The sequence below is a fragment of the Odocoileus virginianus genome, chromosome 2 (assembly GCF_023699985.2).
Source record: "Odocoileus virginianus isolate 20LAN1187 ecotype Illinois chromosome 2, Ovbor_1.2, whole genome shotgun sequence".
Taxonomy (NCBI): Eukaryota; Metazoa; Chordata; class Mammalia; order Artiodactyla; family Cervidae; genus Odocoileus; species Odocoileus virginianus.
In genome coordinates, this window is record NC_069675.1 from 100,110,115 (window position 1) to 100,134,580 (window position 24,466).

A 24,466-nucleotide genomic window follows, 5' to 3' on the forward strand; every position below is an offset into this window, starting at 1 on the left:
CTGAGTGTGGGGCTGGGGGTGCAGACTCTGGCCTGAGTGTGGGGCTGGGGGTGCAGACTCTGGCTCCGGGTGTTCCGGGTCAGGATGGGCGCACCTGGGGCTGAGTCAGGAGGCCTGGTGTGGGAGCCGGGGGGAGCTCCGCTGGTCCCGAGGGCCACTGTGTGACACGAGGCGCTTGGGTGCGGTGGGGACAGATCTGGGCTCCAGGGCCACTTGGCCTGGGCCTGCCCGGGCATGTGCTGGGTGCTTGGCAAGCTGGGGTCGGGGAGCCCCCAGGCCTCCCTGGCTGTTGGGGAGCCCGGACGTGGGCGACAGTGCCACTCCAGGAGGGCAGGGGCTGGGCTGGGGTGTCCAGCCAGGCCTGGTGGTTGCTCACTGGGACCCTGGGGTCTGCAGGGCTGCGTCGGGGCCCGCGGGTGTGTCTTGGGCCCCAGGGTGGCAGCAGGGGTCCCCTCCGGGCCCGCGGACGACGGCCCGGCGCTGGGCAGAGCTGCCCGGCTCCTCCCCGCTGTGCCCCTGCCCGGCGGCGGGCAGAGGTGGCGGCCCGCCAGGAGCAGGCTGTGTGCGGCGGCGCGTCTGGACCACCCAGCCTCCTGCCTCCCTCTGCCGGGCCTCGTGTTTTCCTTTGGCGGGGCCGGCGCTGATCCCCGGCTGCCGGCAGGCGCTGGGCGCCGCGTGCCCTGGCTGCGTCCGGCGGCTCCCGCCCGGCTCAGCGGCGGTTTCCCCAGCGAGGCAGAGTTGGGGTGCGGGTGTCGTGGGGTCGTCTGAGGGGCCGAGGGCAGGGCTGGCTCGGGGCAGCTTCCTCAGCCTCCCCTGAACGCCGTGGGGGGTGGACAGGGCCCTCGCATCGGGCACGGTCCTCCTGGAGAGCAGGGTGCCCGCCGCCTTGGAGGATGTCTCTTGGGGGATGTCCCTGGGGGCACTGCACGGGCTGGGGGGGCGGGCTGCACCTGGAGTTTTGGGGCCTCAGGAAACGAGCTTAGCTGGGAAGGAGCCGTGTTTATTTTCTTAGATGATTTAAAGGCCACTGGAATGGTGCTCGTGAATGTCCCCACAAGGTGAAGTTTCTGACGGCCCTGGGTGTGGGAGGTCCCGGGCCGGGCGGACGGAGCCGGAGGGGGCCCTGGCGGCCGGGCTGCGTGCGTGCGTGCGTACCTCTGAGCACGCACGGGGGCGTCAGGCTGGCGTCCATTCACGTGGCTGCCCAGGGCACTACCCGCCCTCAGCACACCTTCCCCTGCGTGTGGAAGGGCCCTGACGGCCGGGGGGCTCCATCTGCTCCTTGGGGACTCTGTGCCCCGGTGCGTCCATTTGCCAGTCCTCCTGAAGGCGTGGCCTGGACACAGCCCGCCTCTTCCAGGTCAGAGGGTCGTCTGCCCTGTCCCCCTGCCATCCCTCCCCAGGGCGGGAGGGCTGCGGTGCCCTCCGTCCGGCAGTGACGCCTGGCCTCAGGCAGAGAAGGGCCTTTTCTCCTGGAAGCCTCCTGGGGCCTTCGGAGGGCGATGGGTGCCCAGGGCTGGGTGAGCCGGGCCGCGGAGGGCGATGGGTGCCCAGGGCTGGGTGAGCCGGGCCGCGGAGGGCGATGGGTGCCCAGGGCTGGGTGAGCCGGGCCGCGGAGGGCGATGGGTGCCCAGGGCTGGGTGAGCCGGCTCCAAGCCTCAGCGGGGGCGCCCCGAGGAAGTTACACCTGCAGCCGGGGAACGGTCCCGAAGGGGCTGCAGGGGGCCGGGCTGGGGCCGTCCTGGGGAGCAGACGTCTCGAGGTCCCGGAGCAGGGACTCAGGCTGGCCCTGCCCGCAGGCCTCCCTGGTCGGCTGGCCGTGGCCGCCTGGGGCCTCGGGAAGGCGCGGCCGTGGGGAGGAGGGCGTGGGCCGTTGTGACCCGCGCTCTGCCGTCGTCCGCAGCTGGCGGAGCTGAGCTGTCTCCGCAGGAGCAGAGTGACACGGCCATGCCTCTCGTCATTGTAGCGTACGCAGAATTTGCAGCCAGATGCCGCCGCGAGTTACTCTGTGTCTGCCCCCCTGAGCGGTCGGCCGGGCGTGAGAAGGCCTGTGGGCTCAGTGAAGTGTGAGGCTGAGTTAGCTGTAGCCCTGACCCAGTTAGGGCGTCCCCGCCCCGGGCTGCCCTCCTTTGAAAGAGGGGAGCTTTCAGAACTGCGGTGTCCGGACCAGGGCCTAGCCCAAGGAGGGCGGCAGCCTTGGAGCCAGGCTCCCTAGCAGCCCTGGGTGACGCTGACGTGCAGCTGGGCCAGCAGCTCCCGGTGCCCTTCCTGTAGCTGTGTGCGTGCATGCGTGTGTGCACGCGTGTGCGTGCGCGTGCGTGTGGCGGGGGCGGGTGTGTGTGGTTCCCAGGAGATCTGCATCTTCGGGAGCTCTGCTGTAGCTGAAAGTCTCAGATCTGGGTCAGGCCACGCCCCGGGCCCTCCTCGCTCCTCAGGCGATGCTTATCTGAGTCCCTGATCTTGGCTCCCGTTCCGTCCCCCAGGCCTGTGCACTCTGACTCCCCTGCCAGCGCCCGTGGGCCTTCCAGGCCAGCAATGAGCATGGGCCTGCAGGGACTGGGGCCACCAGGACGTGTCCGCTGGGAGTCGGGGGGCCTGCCCCAGGGCTGCGGGGTGTCTGGACCAGGGGGACTCCCGGGGCTGGCTCCCCTGCCCTCAGGGAGCTCAAGAGCTGGGTCTGTTCCAGAAGCGCCGGGACCTGTGATTGAAGGAGGGGTGTGCGTCCTTTCTTGGCCTCTGGGGTTCAGGGTGGCTGGGGCCGCGCTTCCTGCAGTCAGGACTGCCCCACACCGTGCCTGGCTCCCCTCTGCCTGTCTCTGCCCCGGGGCTCTTTCTTCCTCACCTGGGGAACTGCAGGCCCAGGTCCCTAGGGGGCTGTGGGTCCCCAGGGTCAGTGGGAGCAGTGGCTGGGGCGCTGGGCCAGGCGGGGGCTGGGAACCCTGTCAACCAGAGGACAGACGATGAAGGCAAGTGGGACCCTCACTGTGGGTCAGGGAGACATCGGGCGCCCCCCACCCGCTTCCGGATCTGGCCGTGGGAGGCGGGGAGGTGAGGGGCTCTCGGACGGCCGGCTCGGGCCCTGCTGCTTGTCCGCTTCGGTTCTGATCTCCGCTTGTTTGGGCTTCACTCTCCGGTGGGGTGGGGAGGGGAGGCCCAGAGTTCGGGGGGGACCAGCAGAGCCTGGGAGAGAAGGGACGGGGTGGCGGCTGCCCGGGGCGGCGTGTGCAGGGTCCTCCGTGGCGCGGGCGAGTGCCCGAGGCCGGGGAGGCCTGGACCCCTACTCGCTGCCCCGGGGGGGCGGTACCGCCTCCGCCCTCGCCCTGTTCCCCGGCCTGAAGGGCGGCGGGTCCTTGGAACGCGGTGGAGGCAGGTAGGGGCCTGGCCCTTGTGCAACCTGCAGCTGTGCCGGAGTCCCTCCCAGGCCCTGCCTCTGCTCTGCCCTGGAGTCTGCATTTTTTGGAAAGCTTTGCAGCGATCTAGTCCCAGGGGGGCAGAGGCTGGGAGCGGCTGGGCTGCTCCCAGGTGTCCCATAAGCCCTTGGTGGTGGCGGGGGCGGGAAGCTGCGGAGTTGACCGCAGTTAGGTTGGGGAGGGGGGTGAGGTCTGGGTTGGCTGCTGGGCTTTGATGTCCCTGAAGAGGGGCAGGGTCGTGTGTCCACGGGGAGCCAGAGCAGGGTCCCCCAGAGCTCTCACTGGCTCAGACCAAGTCTCCTTTCCCTGCTGACCCGAAGCATGGACCCTGCTGGCTTTTGCACCTTCCCTTGCCTCCCCTGGAGGGCTGGGGTCCTTCTTAGGAGGTGGCCTGTCTTCACCCAGCTTCTCCACCCCAGCTGGCTGGACTTGTCCCGAGTTGGGGGTAGTGTCAGGCTTCTGTGGGCCGCCCCACTCGGGAGCAGCGGGCCTGTGGGCAAGTTCCTTAACCCACTCTGCCCCAGCCTGCTTCTGGTCGCTGACGTGGGCAGGATACAGTGCTGCTGCCTTGCTGGTTCTCTGGGCAGTGGTGGGATCGGCCTGGTTCACGTGGCCGTGGGGCCTGGGGTCCCTGGACCTGGCCTTGGGCTGGATTCGAGGTGCTGGGTATGACTCCCTGGAGGTTGGTCCAAGGGGAGGCAGGGGTGCCGGGCACACAGCCCTGCGAGGAGAGTGGCCCCTGTGCAGAGTGGGGGCCTGCCGGGCGGGGTTGGGGCCTCCCTGCCCCCAGCTGAAGGCCCTGAGTGCCCGGCCCAGGGGTACACGCTCCTGTTCACTGGTTCTTGGGCCAGACACTGCAGGGCTTCAGGCGGGAAGGGTGGAGTCTATCGGGGTCCTGCTGGGGCGTGGTCACAGCTTGGGCGGCCGCACCTGTGCCCACGCGGCTGGGAAAGGCCTCCCCTCGCCGGGCCCCCGCTTGGCCCCCACCCTGCTGGAGGGCGTCTCCTGGGGCCCCTCACCTGCCTCCCTTCCCGCCCTGCAGGCGGCCCCAAACCTCAGGCCCACACCTCACGCGGGGCACCCCAGGAAGCCCCGGGGAGGGTTGGGGAGCGGAGAGAGTGCAGCGGGGGAAGAAACAACACAACAAAGCAAAACAAAAGTCTGCCCCCAGCCCCCAGCCCGCACCCCCGCGCCTCCTTATCTGGTCCCCGGGCCTGCCTTTCGTAATCGCTCACTTGCTCGCTCGCTCGGGGCTGGGTTGAGAAATGCGATTGAGAGATAGTCGTCCCGGCAGTCGGACGGGTTTGGATTCTGCTCCTGGTGGAGGGCCTGCTCCCCCCGAGGAGAAACTGGCCTGCACCCTCCCGCCTGCGCCCGGCCCTCTTCTGGGGAGAGGGGGGTCTGGGGGCCAGGAGGGGAGTCTGCACCCGGAGGACCTGCCCACAGCTGTGTGACGTCAGGACCCCGCCCCCCCCACCCCCGCAGCCTCAGTTTCCTCCTCGGCCCCTGGGGTGCGGTTGGAAGGAGGGGGTCTGTGTGCAGGCCCGGGGTGGTGCCGGCCAGGCTCCGCGAGCCTGGGGTGCTGCGGGGGACGCAGCCCTGAGCAGGGTGGAGGGAAGGACTGCTCCTCCCCAGCCGAAGCGGGTTTCTGTTAGCTGGGACCTTCCGGGATGCAGACATGTGCCGGAAATAAGCAGTGAGGGCCACGCTCAGGGCGGAGCGCGCATTCCTAGAAAATGCAGCGAGAACAGCGCTTTCTCCAGACGATGATCAGTTTTGCCCCCTCAGCCTGTGACCTGTGTTATCAGAGGACGAGAGTGTGGGGCAGCTTGGGGCAGGGAGTGGTCAGTGCCGGCCGAGGAGGAGCCCAGGGCGGCCACAGGGTCCATGATACCGGGGACCACGGGGAGGCGGGCTGGAGCGTGGGGGGTGTGGGATCCTCTGGGTGTGTGTCGGGAGGGAGTGTGACCCCCCACGTGTGTTCCTGTGGACAGACCCTGGTCACCTGCCCTTCAGAGGGGTACCCGTGGGAGGCCGTGTGTCACTTATAAGAGTGGCCCTGGCCGAGGAAGGAGCCAGCTGTTACCCCGTCCCCGGGTCAGAGCCCAGGCTGCCGCGTTCTGTCTGGCCCAGCCTGCGTGTCCTCGCCTGTGAGTGTCCCGGCCTGCTGGGCTCTGGGCTGGACAGGGGGCTCGCCAGGCTGTCAGTGGCTGCTTTCAGGCAGGAGGTCAGTGAGGGCTCAGAGTTGAGTTGGGGCAATGGGCGGGATGTGGGCAGCTGCTGTCCATGGTGAAAGGGCCTCCATCAGCCTGGGCTGGGGTGGAGCTTGAGGGCAGCTTTCCTGGAGGAGGCAGCAACCTGCAGGTCTAGATAAGGGAGTGGGTAGGGGCCAGGGACAGCAAGTGCAGAGGCCGAGAGACGGAAAAGGAATTCTGGGTTCTTGTGGGGAGGCCAGACCTGAGGGCAGGGCGGGTCACGGCAGGCCCCAGAGGGCTCTGTGGGGCCTGACTCGAGCTCCTGGGCGCCCTGGCCATGTCACACACAGGAGTCGGCGGGGTCCAGAGGCAGAGAATTCTGCAGGACCCAGCCTTGCGGGTGCTGTTTGCTGCTGTTGCCCTGAGTCTCCCTGCCCTGCCCTGCTGTCTGCAGGATGGAGCCGGGGGGCCGGGGCTGGGGTGTCTGCGAGGCCGTGGGCTGGCCTTGGACGTGTCGGCAGTTCTGAGCCTGGTCTTCGTGTGAGTGTGTTGGGCACGTGGGCAGAGGACCAGGAGCCCTGCCTCTCACTGTTCACTGTGTGGGCTCAGGAGGTGGCCCCAGGATCCCTCGGCGCCCAGGAAGCCGCAAGGAAATAAGGGGTGCGGGAGAGCCCCGGGGGCCATGGCGGGATGGCCGGGCGGCTTGCGCTTCAGCGGGTGCAGCTTGGGTGCAGAGGGCGTGTGGACACCCCCTGCTGAAGGAGAGGCTCCAGGTGAGGCTAGGAGGACGCAGGGTCAACAGCGGAGACCGGGGGGTGGCGGGGGTGCCCCTGTCCATCACTGGGACAGGAAGGGAGGCCGCGGCGTTTATGCTGGGGCCGGACTGGGGGTCCCCGGCCCTCCCGAGCGAGGGGGTCTTGGAACTGGACTTGGAAGCGGCCGTTCCCCTTGGCCCCTGCGGAAACTGAAGCCCGGCGGTGGGTGCCTGAGGCCGTTCAGAGCCTGGGAGGGCTGCAGGGCCGGCGGCTTTGGTGGTCTCCTGTGGCGGGGTACCGTGGGCTTCGTGTTGGGAGGGCGCCTCACTGTCAGAGTTCAGCGGCACCCGGCTGAGTGGCCGTGCGGGGCGGCCCGCCCTCCCCGGGCGCCTTTCTCCTCGGGCTTCGCTCCCCTCCCCCTCGTCCCTCTTGGCTCCCTGGTGCTCCTGCCGCCGGAGAGGGTGGTCCCTCCCCTGGCCCTCCCACCCCCCTCAGTGCGCCTGGGTTTGAATTTTCCTGAGGACTGGTTGAGACAGACCCCTCGCCCTCTCTGCTATAAGTAAATAATAATAAACCCAGTCAGCATTTGTGGCCGGATCCCTACCGGGGGGCAGGTACATGTGGCCGGGGGCGGGACCGGCCACGGTGGGCCCTCGTGGGGGCGGGAAGCAGGTGGTCCCTCCTCCGCGTCCACCCGTCCAAACACACTGCCGAGGCTCCGGAGGTCTTGCGCCTGCCCTGGGGACTCCAGCCCACGTCCCGTCCGCTTCCCTCGTGGGCTGCCTCCGGCTGGCTGTCTGGGGGCAGCCTGGGGCTCTGGTGGGCCTGGCCTGCGAAGGGAAGGGGCTCACACTCCCGAGACGCCCTGTTGCCCCCACCAGGGGTCAGGGTGAAGGGTCTGGGGACCCCGGGATCCCGGGCTGGAGAGGGGCAAGGAGCCAGACCCGGCGGTGGGGCTGGGGGGCCGGGTGCCTGGCGGGTTGGCGTGCTGTGGCCTTCAGCCCCGCTGCCTGGGCTGGCGTTCCCACGGCCGCTTCGAGCCCCCGGCTCTGACCCAAAGCCCCTTTGCTTTCGTTGTCCTGCCTGGGGGGGCCCGGGGTTCCTGGGCCGGGCTGAGAGCCACTTGGTGGCCTGCCCAGGCCCTGGGGCGCGGGGTCGGCATCCGGCCGCTGCCTGAGCCGGTGACAGGCTGCAGACTCCCTGTCGTCGGGCCCGGGCGGAGTTGGCAGGAAGCAGCTGTTCCTTCCCCTCCCTGCCCGCTGGTCACGGGACCGTGCTGTGACTGTGAGCCCGGCTCGGCCCTGTGGCCTTGCAGAAGTCCCAAGTTCAAGTTTGCATCCTTGCGTCTGTTTCCTTCCCCAGAGGCCTGGCGGTGGGGACCACGTGGTACAGCACCCGCCCCGGGCCCCTGGTCTGAGCCACTCTCAAGCCCACCGAGTGGTCTGTCTCAGTCCTGCAGACGAGAGGTGCTTCGGTCACAGGGCTGCCTTGTCTGGGGGGCAGCCTGGGATCTGGGACCACCCGGGGCGGGGGAGTTCTGGTCAGCACCTGGAAGCAATAGCCCCATCCAAGGTCTGGGGATCCTGGGTGTAGGGGGCTGCCCTCTGGCCTGGCCAAGACCTGGGACCTGGGGGGACAGTGGTCACATGGCACTGAGGTGGGCTCTGAGCTGCGCTATTGGGCGTCTGGGGGACGGGTTGCAGGCTGGGAGTCCGGCCCGTCTCCAGGGGCTGTCAGAGCCCCAGGTGAGCCCCACGCTGGCTGTGGTCTGGGGTCAGGGAGACGCCTCTGTGGGGTCTTGGAAGGCCTGACTCCCTTCGAGCCTGCCGTGGCTAGTGCCTCGTCTGGACTCTGCTGGGGTTTTATCTGATGGGAGCCAGTGGCCTTGCGGTGTTGGACTTGACTTTCCCACATGCCTTGCCATCTGACTCATCAGGGTAACGTAGTGACCATGTTGCTAATTCGTTCGACTAATTACTTCTGGAGCTTTCTCTGGACCTGGCACCTGGTCTTGGAGCCAGGAGGGAATTTGGAGAGCTCAGTGACATGGTTCGGAAAATGCAGGCCTCCCTCGAGGTGGGGTGGCTGCCCCCAGGCTGGCCCCGGCACTGCCCGGGCCCACGAACCACTGGGCTGCAGGCCCCTGTGTGCCGAGGCGCGTTTCAGGGCCTGGCCCGTGGCGTCTGGCCCTGGGGTCCCTCCCTGCATGGCCACCCACCGCCCCTCACTCTCCCCAGCCCGAGTCCGCCCCGGCGGGGGTGGGACAGCTGTGGCCAGGAGGCCACAGGGATGAGATGCTTCTAGCGCACTCAATTTACCAGGAGCTTGGGCGCCCGCCGCATCATGCCTCCATCTGTCGGTGATGAGCTTTCAGTGCTGTAACCTGCGTCCTGCCCGGTGTGCTGCGGTCCTTGGGGTCGCAAAGAGCCAGACACTACTGAGCGACTAAACTGAATTGCTGAGCAAGTGCCTGATGGAGCTGGTTAAAATCTGGGGCACGGCGGAGGTTCCTGGTTTGGGAGCAGGCCTGTGGGCGCTCACAGTTGATCCGTCGTCTGCCCACATGGACAGGTGGAGGCGGAAGGTTCCAGAGCGAGCTCCCAGCCCGAGTGCCTCGGGCTTCCTCCTGGTTTGACGCGTGCAGGGGCATCCCCGCCTTCCCCGGCCCTGCCCGGCTGGGCTTGTCCCCAGGGTGCGCCCAGCGCCAGCTGGCGCTGGCCTCGGCAGGTGCGCTGAGAGCCACCTTTCATCCCTGGGGTGGCGGGTGGTGGTGGGGGCCCTGCAGTAGCCCAGGTGCCGGGCTGGGCCTGGGGTCACGCGAGTCGCCTCCGAGCAGGAGAGATCGGCGGTCTCCGGGGTCAGCCTCAGCGCCTGTGTTGAGCCTCTTGTCTCTGGAGTGGCTGTGGCTGGCACCTGGGTTCCAAGCGGGAGGTGGGGGGTGGTCTTCTCCTCCGCCGGCAGCCCTGCCCCCCGCCGCAGCCTGGCTCCCACACCGTGTTCCGGGGGTCCGAGGTGTCCATGGCTGGGAGCCGTCCTTAGGGGAGGACGGGGTGTGGGGGCGCTGCAGAGCTGGCACCCCACCCCGTCCCCCGCGGCAGGTCGGGGACAGGCGCTTGTTTCCTGCAGGGCTCTGACTGCGGGTGGGGAGCCGCCTGGGGGAGGGATGCCCTGTGAGCGGTGGCCGCGGGCGAACGGGCAGCAGGACCTCGCTGCCCCCGCCCCCGCACAGCCTGGGGGCGGCAGGGTGACCTCAGAGGGGCCCCTCCCCCCGGAGACAGGCGGCGGGCCCAGGAGACTCCAGCCTCGTCTGCCCACCCTCCTCCCGGCCGAGGGGAGAGGTGGAAGGTGTCCACCTAGGCGATCAGCCAGTTTCACAGCCCACTGGTTTCCCATCTAAGCGCCGGCCCCAGTGGCCCTGGGGTGGGCCCCGCGGCCGCCCTGCTGGTGCTGGTCGGCCGTCGCCCTGCGGGGGCGCCTGTGCCTGCGGTCTGGCGTCTGTGACTCGCTGGCGCTGTGTCCAGGAAGACGCGGACGGTGTGCGTGGACGGAGGGTCCTGTGGCGAGGCGGCCGTGACCACACCGCTGGCAGCCTGTGTCCTGGGCCGCGCCAGGCACGGTTCTGCTCGGCCAGGGGCCTTCCCTGGGTGCTCAGCGGGAAAGAGCCCTTCTGCCATGCCGGAGGCGCGGGTTCGACCCCTGGTTTAGGGAGACGCTCTGGAGAGCAGAATGGCAGCCCACCCCAGTGTTCCTGCCCGGGAAATCCCTTGGACAGAGGAGTCTGGCGGGCTGCAGTCCGCGGGGCTGCAGAGTTGGACACGACCACCCGACTGAATGACAACGCCACTCAGCTGACTCGGCAGCAGCCCCATCCGCCTCGGCCCAGCCCTTGGAGGCCTGAGAACGCCGGGTCCTGGGGGCCCCTGGCCACCTGGTCCAGGGCGACGCCCACTGCCAGCAGATGCGGGGGTGGGCAGGGCCCCGGCTTTCGGGCAGACGCAGGTGGTGTGCGTTTTGGGTAAACACAGTCATGCCGCCCTTAGCGGAAACCTCGGGCGGTGACGCTGTCACTTCCACTTACTTTAGCAGTTTAGGGGGAGAAGCCTTTCCTGAGAACTTGACGGCCTGAGGAGAGAACAGCACATCCCCGGAACAGGGGCAGGCGGCAAGGCGGGGGTGGTTGCCGGGCTCTCCCCGGCCACGCTGGGTCTTCTCCGCCCCTCCTCCCCCCGGCCCCCTCCCTCCCACTTTCTAGATTTTTCTACCTGGAAGGCATGACGGTCTTTCCCCGTAAATCTCGAGCTGAGCTGAGTTTCCGAGGCCCACAGCGTCTTGCTCACTTGTCCCAGACCCAGGCGCGGACGCTGTGGGGCGGGAACCCGTGTGTCCTGGCGGGGCGGGGACGCAGGCTCCGGACTCACCGCCCCAGGTTGTGGATGTTACAGACGAGGCTCTCCGATCCCTTCCCCCCTTCTGCCCCCTCCCCTTACACGTGAGGAGGCTGAGAGTGCAGAGGGCTGTGCCGTCCGCCCCCGCGGTAAAGGCTGTGACCGTCGGGTGGGCCATGTAGCCAGAGTCGGGGTGCAGAGACGGAGGCCCCGATGACTGAGCCAGCTGCACGCAGGCCTCAGGAAAGCCCCCCGTGGTGCGTGTCGTCTCCCAGGGTCCTTTCAGGGACCCCAGCTGTAAAGACAGGGCGGGGCACTCGGCCACACACGGGAGCCTGCTGGTGCCTGGCCGACAGCCCCCGGAGCAGGGGCACCTGGGAGGGTGACGGCCACGTGGGCCCTCGGCCCTGGGCACGCTCAGGCCGTGGGCCGACCCCGTTTCCGAGGACAGGCTTTGGCCGGTGTGTTGGCCCCAGGGTGAGGCCGGGCATCCTGGCCCCTCTGCGGGCCTCGCACTGGCCCCGTGTGGACGGTGGGCGCTGTGCTGAGCGTGGCTGGGCCCTCTGCCCCTTGCCGGGGACTCTGCCATGGGGGACACAGTGTGACGCGGGCCCTGCCGACCCTCAGAGGGCCTGGGGCGGCGCTGGTGAGCCCGTTCCACACCTGCTGTTGGTGCTCCCTGGGAGGGGCCCGAGGGGCTGGGGCGGGCTTGGGGACGGCTCAGCAGGCTGCGTGGACGGAAGGGAAGGTGCTTGGGGCAGACCTCGCTGCGACGTTCACAGGGCCCCCCACCTATCCTGCCTGGGCCAGGCCCACGCTGGAGGAGCGGTCCCATGCCGGGGGTGGGTGGGGGGCTTATCTGGCGGGGGAGGCGCACACAAACGCCCGGCCTTGGTGAAGCTGGACGCTCTGCGTGAGCCTGAAGGTGGCCTGGAGGTGGCGGGTCAGGGGCCAGGTGAGCGACCTCTAGGATCCTGAGTCTTGATGTCTGGGGTTTTGTCTGATCCGTCTGCTGCCTGCTTCTCGCACCCCTTCCTCTCCAGGGGGGCCAGCGGGCTGGCACTGGTCAGCGTCTCTCAGGCCGGGCCTCGGGGGCCATGTGGTGCCCGGTCTCGCAGGGAGACTGAGGCTGCGAGGTGCCAGGCCCCGGGAGGAGGCGGCCGGGGAGGGTCCGTGGCGCCGGGGGGGCGGGGGGTCTCCAGAGCCGGCACCGCCTGGGTGGTCCGCGGCGCACACCCGCGCGCACACCCGCGCGCACGGGGCGGGCGGAGGGGCTCCTCTGTAGGGCTGGCTGCCCGCCGGGCTCAGGGGCTTGGCCAGGGCTCAGAATTCCCCGTTATCTCAGGCCGTCGGGCTTCCTCAGCAGGCTGTCCCCACCCCCGACCCGGCCCATCTGGAACTCATTACCCCTGGTGTCAGCGGCATAGCCGCCCCATGGTGGGCTCCCGGGATGGGGATGAGGACCTCCCTCCAGCCTGAGCCCCCTCGGGCAGCGCGAGGCCTGTGGCCTGCCTGGGACCAGCGCGGCAGGGCCCGTTGTGGGGGGCCGTCAAGTGTCCCCCATGGGCGGGCTGGGCAGGCCTGGTCTTCCTGCTCCAGAATCAGCGCCTGGGAAGAGATGTGGTCTTGGGGTCTGGGGGGAAGGGGGGTCCCTGCGTGGATGTGGGGGCGGCTGAGGCCGGAGCGGAGGGTCGCTCGCCCGGCCCCGGGACCAAGGGCTGCCCCCTGCCTCGGTGCCTGGAGGGGTGGCCGGATGGTGGTCTCGGGCATCCGGGGCAGGGGGCTCAGAGCTGCCGGGGAGCCAGCTACATGTGGGCGGCTTGAGCCTCTGCCCAGCTGTGGGCCACCAGGGGGGCCGGGTGTGGTGGGCTTCCCCCGGCTGGCCTTCCCGGTGTGCGCCCCCTCGGGCTTCTGGGCTCCTCTTCCTCGCCAGGTGTCGCCGGGGACTGGGCTCCCAGGCCCCGCTCCGCCAGCCCAGCTGATCCTGCGGGAGCTGCTGGTTAAGCCAATGGTGCCCCAGCTCCCCAGCGTCAGCCGCAGGCCCGCCCCCCCGGAGATCCTCGGCGCAGGGCCTCCCCGCCGGCTCGCTGTCTTGTCGGTCAGCAGCCCCACTCGCTCTTGTCCTGGAGGAGCCAGCGTGTGGGTTGGGCTCCAGGCCCGGCCGCCCGAGCGGCTGCAGCGGGGACGGACCGGGGTCCCCGCTGCCCTCTCCGGGCTCTGCCCGCCGTCTGAGGGGCGGTGGCAGGAGGTTGGCTGGCCTGAGTCAGGTTTGCGGTTGGAGGAAGCGCAGGCCTTCAGCCTGGGAGCGGCTGCTGCGTCTCACCTGCTTCCAGTCCTGCAGCTACAGAGGCTGGGGGTGGGAGGGCGGGGAGGGGGGAGGCCTGAATCAAAACCCCTTCCCCCGACTGTGTCTCCAGGAGCCCCGTCCCCGCGGCGGCCGCCTCCCCTGGAGGAGGACCCACCAGTGGTGGCCCCGCCAGCTCTGGACTCTTGATTCCCAGTGCCCCGTGCCCCCCACCCCAGGCTCAGCAGACGGCAGGGGCCCGACAGAGGCGTGACCAGGCCCCGGAGGAGGCGGGGCCCCTTTGGGGATGGGGGCCACAGCTCTTACTCTGCGCCAGGGCTCTGATGGGTTCGTCCCCAAGGGCCAGGGGCTTCTGCCCGAGGCCAGTCGGCTCCCGCCTGGGGGACCGCCCAGCACTGGGGTGCGCTAGATGTGCACCTCTCGGCGGCAGGGCCTGGCGGCAGAAGGTGCGGGGGGCTGGCTGTCTCACTGAGTGAAACGGGGCTCCGTCCTGCGGGCGGTGCATGTGTGTGGGCGCCTGAGAGACCGTGGTCTCTGGGGCCCCGTCGCCCTGTCCCTGTGAGGCCCCCACTCCCCCTCTGCGGGGCCCCCTGACCCCTCGGGGGCTGCAGAGGTTGGGGGGCCCTGGGCCTGGCTCCGAGGCCCAGCCGGGGGTGACTGAGCGCGGGGAGTCCTGTCCCCTCTCTCGCTGGTGTGCCCTGTCTCCTGCAGCCTCGCAGTTTAGAGGTGGGCAGGGAGGTGGGGGCTAGGTGCGAGGCCTTTTAACCTGGAGGCTTGCCCCTGCCTCTCGTGGCAGGCGTGCGTGCACTCGGGCCTGTGCACAGACGGCCGCGTGTCCCCGCGTGGGGAGCGCGGGGTCTGCGGCGCTGCGTCCTGCCGAGGGCGGTGTGTCCCCCATCCCTTTGGCTTTCGGATCCTGCTGGTCTGAAGGCCCCGCCTGGGCGCGCCTGGGAACGGGGGACAGACCTGTCTGTCCCCGGGGGAACGTGTCCAGGGGCTTCCGAGGGCACGTGGGGTGACAGCCCTCCTCCGCGGGTCCTGGGGGAGCCTCGGGCCTGAGTGAGCCCGGCTAACCCTGCGCTCCCCCGCAGGGGAGCCCTCTGGCTGCCGTTCCTGCTGCTCGGGGCGTGGGGCCTCTTCCGGGCCTTGCCTGCCGCTGCGTGCAGACCACGCGTCCCCTGATCACCGTCCTCATTTCTCTGCGGGTTTGCACTCCGTCCCCCCAGTGACTGCTCTGCCGTGTGCCCGGATCTAGAGCAGCACCCGTGTGTCGGAGGCGCCTGGGGCCCTCCTGATGAGGGCGCAGCATTTGAAATTCTGTGTCTCTGTGGGTGCCGCCGGCCGCGTCAAGCCTTTCAGGGTTTCAGAGCCGCCGTCCTTCCTGGTCGCCCCTGAGCTGGCTCTGAGAGCCGGCTGGGCGTCGTGCTGGCCACTGGTGGGGGCACCTGAGTAGACGTGCCGGCCCATGGAGCCTCCGGTGTGGCCAGTCTGCGGGGCAGGCTGAGCTGAGACCCCGGAGGGCGTGCTGCGCAGAGGGAGCCTCGCGACTGCAGGGCCACGTGTGCTGAGAGGTGATGCTTCCGGGGGCACAACCAGGCCGGGTGGCTGGGTGAGGGTGCAGTCGCTGTGGGGGGCACACTGCCGTGTCCCCCGCCCCAAGTGGTCCTGGATGTGTCCCGAGGGCCCAGGGCGAGGCGGTGCCGGGCCTGCACCGTGGGCAGCTGTGCTGGGACCCCCGGTCCCTGGCACTGGGGGGCCGGCAGGCTCCTGGGGTCTGCAGGGGCTGGAGCCTTGGGCACGTGGGCAGAGTACCCCGTCAGCCCCGGGGACACAGGGAGAGGGATGTCCCTCCGAGGCTGACCCCCACTCCAGCTCATGCCCTCCCTTCCCGCCGGCCGCGTGGGGTCCCCGCCGCCCTGCTCCTTCGGGCATGGCCTTGGGCCCCTCGCGTCCTCCTCTGAGGCAGGCTCAGCAGGTCCCTTCTGGGCAGCAGGGGTGCCCTTGGGCGGCAGCTGCTGTCCTGGCTTCTCCCGTCTTCCCTCGATGTTCAGCCAAGGGACGTGGGCTGCACGCAGGCTTGGCCAGACTCCATGCTGACTGCGAGGCCTGGGTGGGCCGGGCCGTGCCCTCCCGACTCGGTTCTGCCCTGCCCCGGGACTGGTGGGGGGCCCCGACTGCAGGGCACGCTCGCTCTCCGGGATGTGCTCTCCCCGAGCGCTGGGTCCTTCTGGGCCGCACGAAGCTCAGGGCGGAGCCGGCCTGTGGGGGCTTGTGGCGGCCCAGGGCCGGGGGGCAGCCTCTGCACCTTCGCCACGGCCCAGCCGGTCCGTGCACCCCGAGGACGAGCAGGCCGAGGCCCTCCTGGGCGCCGCTGCGTGTCGAAACCGGCCGCTGACGTGGCCACAGTGTCGAAACAAGTGCCTGTGGGTTTCCCAACATCCTGCCGCCGTCACAGGACCGAATGTCAGGAGCCGGGTTCCAGGCCCGGCCGGGGCCCTTCTCTTGGGGTGCCCGGCTTCCCCTTCTCTCCCTCAGGAGACCGAGAGAGACCGCTGCTCCGCCACCTCCCCCCGGGGCAGGGCAGAGGCCGTGACCTTAGGGCTGGTGACTTTACTCTGAGCCCTCGTCATCCTGCTGACCTGCCTGTTGTATGGAAGTCAGGTGGCGTTGGAGCAGAGGGCAGGATTCGAACACAGGCCTCGAGTCTGCGCTGAGGCTGTGGGCCGGGCAGGAGGCGGGAGCGGGCACGTGCCCGCCTGGGAGGCACGCGCCCGTCTGGTGGCAGCGGGTGGTGGCCAAGCCCCTGTGCCCTCCGAGAGGCTGCCCTTGGTGGGCGTGTAGTTATTGAGCCATGCGCCTTGGGGAGTGGGTGGGGGGGGAGCCTTAGGTTGGGCCGGGTGGCCCCCTCTTTCTTCTGCTGCCCCCGGGCCTGAGTCCGGGCTGCCTTGTGTGGACAGACAGCGACCACGAGGGCTGCAGGTTCACTGACCACCCACTGTGCGGCAGCCCCTCGACTTCGGGGAGTCCTGGAGCCTGGCCTGTGACCTCCCCGGGGGGCTTCCTTAACTCTCACTGCTTACAGAGGAAGCTGGGGCCCAGAGAGGCCAAGTGACCTGCTGGGGTCACACAGCGGTGGGCTGGGAGCTGGCGTCCAGGCTGCCCGATTTTCCTAGGATTCTGCTGGGTCTGTTTAGGAGGGGCTGGTACTGTGGGAGAGTCCACCCCCAGCCCAGCGGCAGGTCCAGACCCTGCCGTGCTGAGCTATGCAGCCTCGGGCACACCGCCCAGGCTCTGATCCCCCGAGGGGACCCTCCGGGCTCTGGGTGAAGGGGAGGAGGAGAGGGTCTCGGGCCCGCCTTCCCCGCTGGCTGCCGCCACAGACCCCGGCCCTGTCCCCCCGCGGGGTGGGGCCTGGGGCTCTGGGAACCTGTGGTCAGGCCTCGCCCCGGCTGTGGTGTCAGCCTGTCGCCTGCCGGCAGGGGAGGGGCCCTGGAGACACATCTCTTTTGGATGAGGAAGTGGATGCTCAGAGAGGGTGAGGGGCCGAGCTGGGGCCACACAGCGAGGCCGGTGCTGAGCCAGGGGCCTGTGGGGAAGGGTCATCTGGAGACCCATGCCCGAGACCTTTCCTGGTAAGGTGGGGGTTTCGGAGGTTGGGGTGGGCAGGACCCTGCGGGCTCCGGCCCGTGGCACTCAGCGCTTTCCCCGGGGCTGGGAGTGACAGGGATGGAGGTGTGGGGCCCCCAGGAGGACTCGTGGTTACACTGCCCGCCGTGTCCTGGGCTGTGGTTGGCGCCTGCCCCGAGCACCAGCACCAGCACCATGCTCAGCGCGGCGCCTCTGTGTCCTAAGACAGATCTGTCTGGACGGGTCATTAGCCCATTTTGCAGATGAGAACGTTGGAGCCCAGAGTGACCACATGGTTTGCTGCGGCGCTCGGTCAGGAGGTGGGGTGGACCTGGCCCCTGTCTGCATACCTCCTGGCACTCGGGATCCGCTGTGTGAATCTGTAGCCCTCCCTGGGACTCTGGCTGGGCTGGCAGTCCTCAGGGTGGGCGTGCATGCAGGGCTGTCTCGTCCTCCCAGCTGTGCGTGGGGAGCCCAGGGCTTGGTTTGAGGGGGAGGTAGGAGTCTACTGTAAGTTATAGCTGGAGGGTGCCTCCCATAGGCAGCCCTCCTTGATGTCTGTGCCCAGACAGTGCCGTCCCTCCTGCCACCTCACTGGTGGCTGGGTGCTCTGGGCTCCTGGGAGGCCTCTGACTGCGGCCTGGCTGTCCCTGGCAGGGCCCGGCCTGGATTATCCGCCTGTTCCCAGCACAGTGGAAGCCGTGGTGGGTAGGCCACCTACTTGGGAGGGCTCTGTGATACGTACCCAGAGGGGGCCCTTCTGAGGACGAGGACGCTTAGATCCAGTGGGGTCGGGCCAGCCATGAGCCGTGCAGCCAGAACTCAGGCCCAGGTCCGCAGGCAGCGTGCGCACCTGCGCTCACCTCGTCACCTGTGGGGATGGCCAGGTACAGGCCAGCCTCGTGGTCACGGCCTCCTGGACGCTTTCCTCTTAGGTGACGTCTCTTTGCAGAAGAGGAAATGAAGGCTCAGAGAGGTTGTTCAGCCTGCTTGGCGTTGTGCAGCTTGTCAGCATCTTAGGGTCTCTTTGAAAGTTGGTCCTTCTCTTTGAAACTTGGTCCTTACTCAGCTGGTTCTTAAGGATCGTGGTGAATCCTGCAGCTTGCATCAGCCCATTCCTAGCTCCCTCATCCCCACTCTGCTTATCCATTTAGTCTTTATCTGTGCCTGCGGCATACCAGGGTGAGGCCAGGCCCCAGGGCTGCCCGAAGAGCCGGTTGTGGCTCCTGCTTTCGGACCTCCCAGACTTTGGCGGCCTCAGACACGTGGGCTGGGGGCACCCTGCGATGCGGTAAGTGCCCTGTTGAAGGTGTGGCATAGAAGGCGCCACTGCCCTGATCAGGAGAAAAAGGGAGGGCTTCCTCGAGGCGGTTTTTATTTAAACTGGATTGGAGTGAGCCAAGAGAGGTGCAGGGGGAGTTTCAGGCCCAGGGAACAGCATGTCCTCGAGGCGAGAGAGCTGATGTTTCTGGAAATGACCTGGTTCCCACGCCTGGGGGTAGACCCAGATTGGGGAGGGCCAGGGCACCCTGAGGGCTGGCAAGGTGCAGGGCGAGCGGCGGGTGCTGGGCGCCCAGGAGAGCGTCTTCCTGGACTGCGGCGGCAGCCGGGGCTCACCTGGCTCATCCCTGATCGGGGAGGGGGCAGGCTTCTTAAAGGGAGGCCGAGGGGTACCCAGGCTCCCCAGGAGGCTCAGCGGTGAGGAAGCGGCCCACCGGTGCAGGGCCCCCAGGGGTGTTGGGTTCAGTCCCTGGGTCGGGAAAATCCCCTGAAGGGAATGGCAAACCCCGCAGTGTTCTTGCCTGGGAAATCCCATGGAGACAGGAGCCTGGTGGGCTGCAGTCCACGGGGTCACGAAAGAGTTGGACGTGACCAAGTGACCGAGCCCCAGCGTGACAGTCCGCGGGTAGGCCTCGGCCCTTTCTGGGGCCCCGGCCTTGGGGTGCTGAGGCGAGCTGACTCTAGGCGGCTGGGGGCCCTTCAGGCAGGCCCCGGCCCAGAGGAAACCCCGGTTCATCTCGGAGTCAGCTCGGGCCCGTTGGACGGGCTGGCGTTAGAGCTCGGGCCTGAGTGACGCGGGTTGGCCGTCTCGACTTTCAGCCCAGGCCATGGTGGGATGGCCAGTGGGTGCGGGGCTGGGCAGGGCTCCCCCTGCCCTCCCGGGCCCCTCCCAGCCCACGTGCGGGAGCCTCTGAAGGGCTCTGGGGCGGGTGGGGTTCTGAGGAAATGGAATCTGCCTTTGGCTTGGTGAGTGCTTTCGGTGGGAGGGTTTGTGCACGTGGCTGATGAAGGGAGCTGCTGAGATTCTGTAAAGCACACCCCCCCCCAAAGACAGAACAAACTCTAGCTGCCCTGCAGCTGTCACCACAGCCAGACAGAGACTGGAAACCAGCCGCAGAATCCCACTCTCCCAAGGTTAGCGCGCTGGCCGCCTTTGCCCTGCGCCTGCAGACAGATAACGGCCTGTCTCGGCGTGTATTATTTTCTAAGTAGAAACGGAATACAGATTTTTCAACGTCTTTTCTTTCTTTTTCGACTGAAACCGACAACTTTATTGAGGGGTAACATACATATATATGCTAACAGGACTCGCTAAATTTATTTATTTATTTATTTTTATTTTTTATTTTTTTTGCATACGTATTTTTTTTTTTGTTAATATGGCTAAATGTTTATTTTTTTTTTTTTTTCCATTTATTTTTATTAGTTGGAGGCTAATTACTTTACATCATTGCAGTAGTTTTTGTCATACATTGAAATGAATTAGCCATGGATTTACATGTATTCCCCATCCCGGTCCCCCCTCCCACCTCCCTCTCCACCCGATCCCTCTGGGTCTTCCCAGTGCACCAGGCCCGAGCACTTGTCTCATGCACCCAACGTCTTTTCAAATTAAGGCCTCTGGTGACGAGGAGTAGGAGGAGGAGGCCTTTGTGGGGGGCCGGCCCTCCCACGACTGGTGGAGGAGACAGCACTTTCTAGGGGATTCTGGACCCAGAGCCCAGGGTTCTGCACCAGGCACAGCGCGCCCCCCGCCCAGCTGTGCCGACTGCGCTGAGGGCGCTGCCGGGGATGGGGGGCGTTCAGGGACTCCTGGGCCCCCCGCAGGGCGTGTATCGGGTGTGTGCACACGCCCCGACGTGTGTGTGTGTGTGTGTGTGTGTGTGTGTGTGTGTGTGTGTGTGCTGACGGCCGTCTCCGTGTCTCCATCCCCTGCGGGGCGGAGGATCCCACTTCGCTCCTTGACCGTCCCCCTGCTGACCCCGCTCGCCTCCCTCACCCCCGCGCCTTCTGCCCGGGCGGCCTTGGCCCCCGTTCCCCCTGCGCTGACCAGTGCGTGGCCGTGGGCAGGTTGAGCTTCGTGTCCGAGCCTCGCTTCCCCTTCTGCAAGAAGACAGCGACGCCTGTAGGGCTTCTGAGCGCGTGGGATGAGCCGCACGTTCCGAGGTACGCAGGGCAGGCTCCCGGCCACGGGGCGCTCAGGAGACACCGGCCATGTGCTGCCGGGTTGGCGTGTACGGCTGGGCCATGGGGGCCAGACAGCCTGCCTCCCGGGCTGCCTGTGCCTGAGACCAGTGAGGGGTCTGGGCGCTGAGGATCCGGGGGCCCTGGTGGGGGGCGGGTGCGGGACGCTCGCCCCTCTCTGAGGCTGCCTGCTGGGTGGAGTGTGTGGGTCTCTGAGCTCAGGGCGGTCTGTGTGTCCTCGCCTCGGGCCCCTGTCCATCCCAGGAAGGCCCTCTGCTGCTGTTCCCAACCTGAGCCGTGGGGTCCTTGTGGCGGCCGCGCGGTCCCTGGCCTAGGGTGAGCCCTGCGAGCCGCAGGGGCCCGGCCTGACTTGACCTGTTTGAGGACAGAAGCCCAAGCTGGCGGCTTCCGAGCTGCGGGACCAGGGAGTCCTGCCTCATTCCCTGGGGCCCCAGGCAGGGTCGGCACTCAACTCTCCGCTGGCCGGGGAGGTCAGCCGCTGGGCCCATGATGGGCTAACTGGCTGCCCTCCCTGTGTTCCCCAGCACGGGGGCCATCGCCTGTCCTGGAGACGCCTGGCTGGTGACCAGGTGAGAACGGGGTAGCCCGGCCCCCCTGCCCGCAGGGCCAGCGATGGAGGCCCAGAGCAGGGCTGGGTCCCTAGGCGAGCCCCTCCACGGGGCACGCAGGCTCCGCTTGGAGCTTGCCCCGAGCTCCGGGGTCCGTGCGCTCCCGGCGAGATGCACGCATCACCCTTGTTCAGGGGCCGAGTGAGAGCTCACCAACCCGTGCTGGGTTTGGGGGTGTGAGGAGCACCCCATCCTCCTGAGGTTTCAAACGCTCACCCTGGAGTCTGCCTTCCTCCTTTCTCTACCCACCACGTGTGTGTGTCTTCAGGGTCTCGGGGCCCTGTTTCCCAGACCCACCCGTGTCCCAGCCCCTTGGGTGGGGGTGGCGTGTTGGGGGGCGCCGTGTGCCTGGGCTGCCTTGGGGCTGCGGGGGCCCGGCCACCCGGACCTTGAGGACTGCGTTCCTCCCTGCACGCGGCCCCCCTCCTGCACGCGGCCCCCTCCCCGCACGCCCCCCCCCCGCACGCGGCCCCCCTCCCGCACGCAGCCCTACCCCCGCCTCCTGCCCCCTGCTCCCTGCACCCTTGCACATGGCCCTTCTCACATGCGCCCCGCCCCCCCCCCACCCCGCACATGGCCCTGCCTCCTGCACGCGGCCCTCCCTCCCCGCACGCGGCCCCCGCAGCTGCCCTGGATGCTGAGCAGGCCTTGCACTACTGCGGGTTCGGAGCCGCTGGCAGGAAGCTGGCAGCCTCCACACCTTCTGGGCGAGGCAGGGAGGGGCCAAGGCTGTGGGCGAGCGAGGCCCTCAGCTTGGGGGCGGCAGGGTGCGGGCCCCCCGGGGCTGCTTCAGGGGCGCCTTCTGCACGGGGAGGGGCTGGGGTCTCGGACAGCAGGGGAAGCCAGACCACCCGGGGCTTGGCTGTGTGTGTGGGGGTCCTAGCCTTGCGCAGTTTCTCTCTTACCTCCTGAGGGTCTGCCCACTCCTGTCTCCAGAAGGTGGGCGAGGGAGAAGTGGTGTCACTCCTGGCGGGACCGTGGCCTGGGGGGACTGTGGTCTGGGGGAACCGTGGCCTGGGAGTCCCATGGCCTGGGGGGACTGTGGCCTGGGGGTCCTGTGGTCTGTTGGGACCGTGGACTGGGGGTCCTGTGGCCTGGGAGTCCCGTGGCCTGGGGGGCACTGTGGCCTGGGGGGACTGTGGCCTGGGAGTCCCATGGCCTGGGGTTCCTGTGGTCTGGGGGGACCGTGGCCTGAGAGTCCCGTGGCCTGGGAGTCCCGTGGCCTGGGGGGACCGTGGCCTGGGAGTCCTGTGGTCTGGGGGGACTGTGGCCTGGGGGGACCGTGGCTTGAGGGGACCATGGCCTGCGGGGACTGTGGTCTGGGGGGAACTGTGGCCTGGGAGTCCTGTGGTCTGGGGGTCCTGTGGTCTGGGGGGACTGTGGCCTGGGGGGACCGTGGCTTGAGGGGACCATGGCCTGCGGGGACTGTGGTCTGGGGGGACCGTGGCCTGGGAGTCCTGTGGTCTGGGGGGACTGTGGCCTGGGGGGACCGTGGCTTGAGGGGACCATGGCCTGTGGGGACTGTGGTCTGGGGGGAACTGTGGCCTGGGGGTCCTGTGGTCTGGGGGGACTGTGGCCTGTGTGGACCATGACCTGGGGGGCCTGTGGTCTTGGGGGACCATGGCCTGGGGTTCCTGTGGTCTGGCGGGGACCATGGCCTGGGGGGACTGTATCCTTTGGGTCCTGTGGCCTTGGGGGACCGTGGCCGGAGGTGGGGACTGTGGCCTGGAGGGGAACTGTGGCTGGGTGGGGGGACCGTGGCCAGGGGTCTGTGGCCGGGTGGAGGACACACGAGGACCCTCCGGACCGGGGCAGGGGGGCCGTGTGGCTCTCCCTGTCTCCCCCGCGGCCTCAGCCGTGGTTCACTGGGCCCGTGGAGAGCTGGGCTGCCCCTGGAGGTGGGGCACTCCTACCCCCTCATGCTCGCCCCGCTCCGCTCGAGGGGAGGCCTGGAGCCGGCTTCACTGAGGGACGCGGGTTCCGGCTTGCCCAGGGCTCTGGACCCCAGCGGGGCTGCAGCCTGACTGTGCACCGTCAGCCCGCAGGCGTCCGTCTGGGCCCTGCAACGCTGCCCTGGGGCCTCCCTAGGTGAGTGCGGGGTGAGAGGGGGCCTCCCCTCCCTGTGACTTTGTTTTGTTTCCTCGAGTCAGGTTGTCCAGTGCCGTCCTGCGCCCGGAAGCGGGGTCTGCCAGTGCTGTGGGTGGGGGAGCCGCACCCCTCGCCTTCCCTCTGGTGCAGCCCGTGCCGACATCCGTCCGTCCGTCCAGCAGTCGGTCAGCCAATGATGGCAGTGCTGGCCCCTGTCCCGCCGGCAGGGCTCTAGGACTGGGTCCCGGGCCTCCAGCCCACCCCACACGGCAGGGCCCGCTTCACACCGTCCCGTGGGCCTGCGAGTTGCAGCCACCTGGCCCCTTTGTCTTAATTTCCCACGCAGACCCCGCCGGCTCACCTGCACTGGCCGGGCCCTGGGCCTCGGGGCTTCTTGCCTCCTGGGCAGGAGTGCTGAGCCTTGCCTGGGGGCTGGAGGGGCAAAGGCCACCTCGAGGTGGGCGCCTGGCCTGGTGGGCTCCTGGGGGGCCATGGGTTGCAACAGGGGAGCCTGACGGGGCCCTGCTGGGGTGGTGGATGGATGGAAGTGGGTGGACATGGCCCTTCTGCGTCGGAGGCCTGCTCTGGCCCTCGCGGCTGCTGTGTGGCCACTCCCTCACAGGCGTTTGCTGCGCTCCCCTGACGGCTGGCAGGGCCTTGGCTCCCGGCTGTCATGGCCCCTTCTTGGCCCCTCTGGTTTCTGGGAGGTTACAGGACAGCCCTGACGGGTGTCTGAGACCTCGGGCCCAGACTCAACAGAAGTGAGGCCCCAGCTCAGCGCCCCCTGTGGATGTGAGAGTTGGACCACAAGGAAGGCTGAGCGCTGAAGAACTGATGCTTCTGAACTGTGGTGTTGGACAAGACTCTTGACAGTTCCTTGGACTGCAAGGAGATCCGGCCAGTCTTTCCTAAAGGAAATCAGTCCTGAATATTCATTGGAAGGACTGATGCTGAAGTGGAAACTCCAATACTTTGACCACCTGATGCAGAGAACTGACTCATTGGAAAAGACCCTGATGGGAAAAGATTGAAGGCAGAAGGAGAAGGGGACGACAGAGGATGAGATGGTTGGATGGCATCACCGACTTGATGGACAAGTTTGGGCAAGCTCCTGGAGTTGGTGATGGACAGGGAGGCCTGGTGTGCTGCAGTCCAAAGAGTCGGACGTGACTGAGCGACTGAACTGAAGCCTGTCCTTGCTGTGGGCTTCCCCAAGGGGCACCTGCCAGAGCCTGAGATCCGTGGCCATAGGGGCCCATTGGCCTGCCCGGCGTCCAGGGTGACGCTCGGCCATGCAGAGGGAGGGTAGTGGTCCGGGCCTGGATTTGGAGAGCTTGGCGCCCTCCCCGGTCGCTCGGTCGGCACACTGGTGTCTGGGCTGCTGGCGCGGGGCGGGCAGGAGTGCAGTTCCCAGGCCCTTACCTGAATGCTCCCCTGGGCCCGTGGGGTCTCTGGGGTCAGGCTGCAGTTCCTGGGCCGCCTGCCTGAGCTCGGTCTTCCTGGGCCCCTCCCGGGGGCCCTTTGTGGCCCAGAGCCGGGCGAGCCCCGCCCCCGGTTCCCAGGCCCACCCACTGGCCTGCAGCATCAAGTCTGGACAGGTGTGTGTG

At 68.2% G+C, this 24,466-nt stretch overlaps 1 protein-coding gene across 2 annotated transcripts in view; it reads left to right on the forward strand.

Moving 5' to 3' along the window:
- The window catches only part of RXRA (retinoid X receptor alpha), a 93,174-nt gene that overhangs the window by 23,635 nt on the left and 45,073 nt on the right, over positions 1–24,466 (forward strand). The window lies entirely within an intron of this gene.